Source organism: Bos indicus, chromosome 10, assembly GCF_029378745.1.
Source record: "Bos indicus isolate NIAB-ARS_2022 breed Sahiwal x Tharparkar chromosome 10, NIAB-ARS_B.indTharparkar_mat_pri_1.0, whole genome shotgun sequence".
Lineage (NCBI taxonomy): Eukaryota > Metazoa > Chordata > Mammalia > Artiodactyla > Bovidae > Bos > Bos indicus.
In genome coordinates this window covers 70346798-70354681 of record NC_091769.1, presented here as the reverse complement: position 1 = coordinate 70354681, position 7884 = coordinate 70346798, and the positions used below count along the sequence as shown (strand labels likewise).

The following is a 7884-nucleotide window of genomic DNA, read 5'->3' as shown; positions in this document are numbered from 1 at the left end:
GATTTCATAATAGTTCGAATTTTAATCTGATTTTAAGTGGAAAGCCGTCAGCATTTTTTAAACTGCTAAATACTTCCGTGTGTATTTCCCCAAAAGAACATCATTTTAAATATCCACACTATAACTGTGAAAATCAGAAAAGTACCATTCCTTTTTTTTTTTTTTTAATCTACAGACTTTGTTTACAGATTTTGGCAAATCCCTCAATAATGCCCTTCACAGCCAAAGAAAATCCAAGATCACATGTTGTATTCAGTTGTCATGTCTCTAGTCTCTTTTAATGTGGAAAATACTTTCTTAATATTTCTTTAGATTTCATGGTATTAACACTGTTGACAAAAAAAACATTTACTTTATAAGATATTCCACAGTTTAGGTTTGTATGATGTTTTTTCATGATTCAATTTGGATAAATGCATTTTTGTCAGGAATGCGACAAAAGTAACCATCTATTCATATTAGAACCTTATGTTAGGAGGCACACTGTGTCAATTTGTTCCACTAGTGATGTTAACTTTAATCTCTTGCTTTAGATTTCTCCACTGTAGTTTCAGTTTTGCCCTTTGTAATTTATAAATATCTTATACAAAACTACCTGGAGACTATGTAAATATCCTGCTATTCCTCCACCTTTTACCCACTAATTATAGTATCCGATGATTCTTATGATAATGGTTTCCAAATGGTGATTTTCTAATTTTTCTCTTTCCTTTTGGCTTTATACTATGAGATCATCACAGTTTTGTAAGCAGAATGATATAATTATTAAATGAAGTCTCTTGCTTCTATATGGAGAATGATAAATATATGAAAGAGTAGAAGCACAAAGACTTCTATGCTTTATTGGCATTATACTATAGAAGAAAGACTAGAAGCACAGAGACTTCTGTGCTTTATTGGCATTATACTATGAGATCACTAGCAGTTTTTTAAGCAGAATGATATGATTATTAAATGAAGTCTCTTGCTTCTGTGTGGAGAAAGATAAATACAGGGAAGAATAGAAATACAGAGACTAGTTGGAAATCTTGCAGTCCAGTGTGCAAGCAGTAATGGAGAGTGAGTAGAATCGTCGCAGTGGAGGTGGAAATATGTGGATGGATTTTAGATATGTAGGCTTGCTGAAAAATTAAACGTAGAAAGTAAAGGGAAAAGGAAATTCAATTGCTTCTTCCTGTTAATGAAGCATTATAATTTAAAGTATTTATTCGTGAATAAATGGATAAAAAGGATATGGATATACTTGGAAGACTAGCAGTTTAATTTGCCTAACCCTCACTGAAATATCCTAGTTGCAATTTTTTCATGAAGAGTCCTGAGTTAGACCACTGTAGGCCAAGAAAGGACTTCTTCCCAGGTGTTACTAGTGGTAAGGAACTCGCCTACCAATGCAGGAGACAGATGCAAGTTTGAGGCCAAGAAAATGCTGAAGAAAGCTAGAGGGTTCACCTTGAAGGTAAATTAGTACTCCGAACTTGTTTAAGGATCCAGTGAAACCCTTAATTAACTTTCCTGTTTGTGTGTGATAAACACAATTTGAGTGTCTAGGGCCTACTGTATATTCATTAACAATTATGAATTTGGAGCTCTTTCTGAACCCATTATCAGATGAACTGTTTATGTGGGGGCTGGATTGTTGATTTATCTTGTACCTTGGAAAAATGCATTGAGTTTATGGTCTTAAGGTTCATGATTATTTGCCTGATTCATTATAAAACTTAAAAGGTGTGAGTATGGAGTATGGATGTGTTTTAAGTATTTTAAGTTACTTTTGGAAATAGTGCATATAAAATCAGTATGTAATCTATGCATATATCTTTCTTATAGGGTGATAAGGCTTTTGAGGTTATCAGAGTCTGTTTATACTTCCATCTATTGGAATAGTGCTTTGCACATGGTAGGTACTTAATAATTATGTTGAAAATGCAAATAAATACAAATTCACTCCCCAAGTACATTCTGCCAAGTTATAAAATAGTTACAATACACCAGACTTTGCAACTGCAAGAAAAAAAAATTGTTGGTGAATAATTGCATTAATATTTCAAGCTTGAGAATTCTAAATATTCTACTTAAATCCTAGGGCACTTTGAGGAATCTAAACATAATTTATGCCATACTTTATGACTCTGTTTTAATTAAAATAGCCCTGGAAACATGATGCCCAATGTGTTTAACTTGTAAATACTGTGTTTTAGGGTTTCAGAAATTATTATTCCTAAGAATTCTTTGTGACGCCCAGGTTTACAATAAGGTTTTATTTTGCTGTTCTGAGCAGTAGAATAGATACCACTCCCATCACAGAAATCTGCAGATTTCCTTATCTAGAGAACTGCACTAGTATCTCAGAATATATACATTTCTGTAGATTATTCCATTATCTCAGCTTGTCATAATTTGATCAAAATTAGTTTTTTTCTCCTAGAATTAATTCTTTACCATAAAACTCAAACTCTACAATCCTTTCCTCTCGGCCTGTCTTTTGTGATGGATGGATGTGTAATAAGAACCTCTGAAGGTCCTATCTCTGAATTGTCAGGCAATTAGGAGAAAGAGGGCTAATTTTAACTGAACCGGTTTCCTCTTCCTCAATTTAGCTTTCCGTGACTTGATCATATTAAAGGGAAATAACTAAGCTCCACTGTTCTTCCGCGTACAACTAACTTCATTAAAAACTTTGTATTTTTGCTGTGTCCAAAATGGTAGGAATCCATTGTGACATTCTAAAGAAAGTGAACAGCCTTGATACGTGTTTATGTAAAGAAGACAACTTATCGGGTAGTAAATATTCTAAAACACTTCAGAAAAAAGATTCAGTGATTCTGTAATGACAGACACGTAGCTTTTCAGTGCTCTTGTGATACGCCCACGCTAAAAATTGCTAAATATAAGTACAGTTAAAGAATTGTTTTAAATAATTTTTAAAACCAGTTTGGAAGTTAACATCTCATAGCATGGCATATTTTTTTTTATACCAACAAAGAAGTATAAGAAAACAAAATCAAATATAGTTAAACACTTTAAGAGAAGAAAAATCAACCCTCTCACCCAGGTGCCCGGCTAGCTCAGTCGGTAGAGCATGGGACTCTTAATCCCAGGGTCGTGGGTTCGAGCCCCACGTTGGGCGCATGTAGTATTTTCGGTTTTTTACTTTGCTTTAACATTCCGAGTTCTCTCTACAGCATTTTAACACACGAGGGTTGTGTTTTTAAACCGATTTTAGATACTGTCAATATTAACCAAATCTCTGGAAAAAAGACGAGCTTGCAAATTAGTTCTCAAATTGCGCTTGCGTACTTAAAAGCACACGTTCCTATTCCTTTCTCCTATCCCTCTCCTAGCTCCTCCTTCACTGAGGGAACTGAAACGGCCAATGTTTACAGTTGAAATTGATTTTCTGTGTTACTGTGCCTTCCTGCATTATTGCTGAGAGAGGACGGTTTTTTATTTAATCGGAACAAAATTCAGTTCAGTTCAGTTGCTCAGTCGTGTCTGACTCTTTGCGACCCCGTGAATCGCAGCACGCCAGGCCTCCCTGTCCATCACCAACTCCTGGAGTTCACTCAAACTCTCGTCCATCGAGTCAGTGATGCCATCCAGCCATCTCATCCTCTGTCGTCCCCTTCTCCTGCGCCCAATCCCTCCCAGCATCAGGAACAAAATTAGGAGCCTCAATACTGGCAACTTTTCTAAAACTTAAGCAATCCCATGGAAAAGCAGAGAGTCGGAGGACTTCGAAGTTCTCTCTTGTTTATTTTACGTTTTTTCTCAATATAGGGCTTTCCTAGGGTAGGGAAGGGGAAATGTCTTCTGGAGAAATATACAGTGAGAAATATTCCATGCTGTTGTGAGAACCAGGGCACAATCAGGTTTTCTTCCACTGTTCGTGGGACTTATTTGGAATCTATCCATCCAGTTGGATAAATATTATCAAGTTAACATTCCGGTGAAGGGGAGGCTCTTTGAAACCAAAGCACAAAAGAACTGAGATGTGAAACTTCGAAAGGGCAATTATTACTAAGTACTATGGAATGTAGGACTTCCGCTTTTTTACCCTCTTCACTAAGAACTTCGAAATAATCAGGAAGAGAATGTGCACACCACAGCCAGTCACGTTCCAGGATCTCTCACCGGCCGCTGTAGGTGAAGGGCCAGGTTCCAACCTGAATTACTATTCTCTGTACGCCCCGTGTTATCCGCTAGCTTTCCTCCTACTAAAGGACCAATTTGTCTCTCTCGGTTTTTCCCCTCAACATACAAATTTGCTGTTAATTCTCTATCTTAAAACATAACTTAGAACTTTGACCTAGGTTCCCTGCAAGCTACCATTTTACCGTATTTCTCTGTTCCTCTTTGGAGCAAGTTACCCCACAATGGCGCAAGCTCACCATTCTCTCCTCTCACCTGACAAAGACCAAAAAACAAACTCCTGTAGTTGAACAAGTTTGACTTATAACCCCTTGCAGTGAGGGAGACCTGTGGGGTGTCTCAGTAAGAGGGTGTTAGAATCTACCACAGGATTTGTGTTTTAGTCAGGGAATTTGGGAGAGGGTCTAAGGAAATGACCCTGGTGACTCAGAGATTAAAGCGTCTGCCCGCAATGCGGGAAACCTGGGTTCAATCCCCTGAGTCAGGGAGATCCCCTGGAGAAGGACATGGCACCCCACTCTAGTATTCTTGCCTGGAGAATCCCATGGACGGAGGAGCCTGGTGGGCTAAAATCCACGGAGTCGTAAAGAGTCCGACACGACTAAGCGACTTCACTTTCACTTTAAGGAAATGAGGGCGCCCTCTGGATTTCTGTTGTCAGGAAGCAGGGGCCATTCTATGATGAGAAGGCGATGGCACCCCACTCCAGTGCTCTTGCCTGGAAAATCCCATGGACGGAGCCTGGTAGGCTGCAGTCCATGGGGTCACTAAGAGTCGGACACGACTGAGCGACTTCACTTTCACTTTCTCTTTCATGCATTGGAGAAAGAAATGGCAACCCACTCCGGTATTCTTGCCTGGAGAATCCCGGGGATGGGAGAGCCTGGTGGGCTGCCATCTATGGGATCGCACAGAGTCAGACACGACTGAAGTGACTTAGCAGCAGCAGCAGCATATGGAAAGCAGACTAAAGGAGGGATAAAGCTTAAACTGAAAGTCGCTCATTTAGGACAAAAGTGTTCAGTGTTCTGAGTGGGATAGGGACCAACTTGTCTAAAGTGAATGTTCTATGAAATCTGGATTCCACGTCCAGGCCTCCCCAATTTGTGACCAACCCACCATAAATCAGGGGTTCCCACGGTCTCTCCTGAGGTTTGTTAATTTCCTAGAATGGCTCACAGAAAAGGATACAACTCAGAAGAGCTAACTGGGAGAGATGGTAAGCCAAGGTAAGGGACTAGGGTTCTCTCCTCTGCTTGCCACTCCCCCAGCACCTGAACATGTTCACCATTCTGGAAGCTCTGTGAACAATGTATGAGAGGGATTTTTATGGAGGCTTCTTCACACAGGCGTGATCAGTTATTGACTCAATTTCCAAACCCTGTCCTTTCCCTAGAGGATGGGGCAGGCAGGGGTGGGGCTGGAAGTTCTCCTTCAAAACCTGACTTAAGACTTTCTGGTGACCAGCTCTCATCCTAAAGTTATCCAAAAGCCCCCCAAGAGGCACCTTTTGGTGAGAAGTACAAAAGGCACTTCTATTACCCAGGAAATTCTAAGGGATTTAGAAGCTCTGTGTAAGCTGCTCCTAACACCCCTATCATGCAGGAATCAACAAGGATTTTAGGAGCTGTGTCAAAAACTACAGGTAGAGACCAAATACATTTCTTGTGTCACACTTGCCTAATTTGTCTGAGTCACTATAAGGCCCTCAATCACCCTATTCTAATTGCCAAGTAGCCCCCCCATTCACCTCATCCTACATTATTTTTTTCTATAGAAGTATCTTCTAATTCTTATTATTTGCTTTACTTTCACATCCTTGGAACGTAGGTCCACAAAGGCAGGATTTTTGTCTTTGCTCTCCAATGTATCTCAAGCACCTAAATTAGTATCTGGCAGATGTTCAACAAATATGTTAAAAATTAGTGAATTAAGAAGGCTGCATTGGTTTCTTAAAGCTGCCATAAACAAAGTGCCCCAAACTGAGTGACTAAAGAAATATACTGGCTCCCAATTCTGAAAGCTAAAAGCTTGAAATCAAAGTGCAAGGAGAGTCATGATGTTAAAGACTCTCTTGAAGAATCTGTCACCTCTTTCTCTTAGCTTTCTTGTGGCAGCAGCAACCCTTTGTGTTCTCTGGTTTGTTGGTGCCTAACTCCAATCTCGATCTGTTGATACATTTTCCCGTTTCTCTCTCACATGGCATTTTCCTTTTTGTATAATGACACCAGTCCTAGTATCTGATTAGAGCGCACCCTAATAATCCCATCTTAATGTGGTTACACCTGCAAGTAAGGCCACATTCACAGGAGCTAGAACTTGCAATCTCTCTAATGCACACAATTCAACCCTTAACAGAGGGCTCCATTTCTTAACCTCAATCACTGGTGTCTGCTACTTTATAGTATCTATAAAGTTGTATTTCAGCTAGAGACCTTATGTTTTATATTATTCAGTAATGAAAACCTAGTAAGTCATCCAAATGCTACAAAAGACAATTTTATGTTTACTTCATGAGATAATGTTAATACTGAATCCATACAATGGACAATTAGTAGTATACCTATTCCTGGCCTAGTACACTTAGATTTCAAAGTTAAGAAATGGAGCTTTGTTCTTACGGAGCTTACATTCCAGAAAGAAGATAAAACCTGAATAGAAACAAATACAAGGTGAAATTGTAAGTGCCTTGTTACAGATAATGTGCTTATGGGAAAGAGGACTACTTTGGGGAAAAAGGTGCTGTAGGAAATGGTAAGTCGAGAGGACACAGGAGTCTCACTTTAGGAATGAATATATTGGGAAACTGAATTTTCAGTTTTAGCTTTCAAGTTCTTTGTGGTCTAATTGTAAATTATTTTAGTAATGCCTCATCTCAGTGCCAAATGCTTTAAGATTTTGTGCAGAGCAATCAGTTCACTTAGGCTGGAGTAATCCCCTATTATGGATATTCTCCTCATTCTTCAGGATCAAGGTCAGAAGCCTCCTCTATGAAGTGTCCCTGGTGCACTGGTCAGAACCAACTCCATCGGCAACTGGCAAGGGATCCCTTGATAGCACATACCACATTCTGTTTTGTATCCTTGTGTACACATCCACTTCTATTAACCTACAACCCTTCCAAGGGCAGAGGTCCATGTCTTACTGTTGTAGCATTTACAGGATCTAAAACTATACATGGTACACAGCCAAGAGTCAATAAATACTGAATGAATCATAGTTTGGGGCTACTAAAATAGTAGTACACGGTGACAAAGTAAACCTAGATGTATTTTAAAAAGTAACACACACACAAAGATAAAAATGAATCCTTTCCTATTCTTAATGCCAGGAACCAACTCTTTCAAGTGTTACTTGGTGTTAGTATCTTCATATACAGAGCACATAGCAAAACTAGGCAGACTATAGAAAAAGGAGAAACAAAATGATCAAACTATGAGTAAAAACAGACTTGGGACATATAGTCTAAAAAATGTATAAATTCTTACTCAGTCTTCAGGACTATGAAAATACATATATATTTCCTATCTTCACAGGTACTTAGAATGAAACCAGCAACATTCTAGTAAGAGGTAGTTCATTAAAAACAAAGGAAGAAAAACAAAAATAAAAATTAAACAATGACTGAGTACATATGACAAAGAACACTGCTTTTAGAAAATAAAAAACACAAAAGATTAAAGACATTATGAAGACATGTTTAAACAGCAGCTGCATAAAAATGCATGAGTATCT

The 7884-nt window shown here is 38.7% G+C and overlaps 1 non-coding gene across 1 annotated transcript; it reads left to right on the top strand.

Annotated features, from left to right (window-relative positions):
- Positions 1–3054: 3054 nt before the first annotated feature.
- TRNAK-CUU (transfer RNA lysine (anticodon CUU)) lies at positions 3055–3127 on the top strand. The gene has a single exon. It is a non-coding gene; the product is annotated as a tRNA-Lys (tRNA).
- The last annotated feature ends 4757 nt before the right edge of the window (positions 3128–7884 follow it).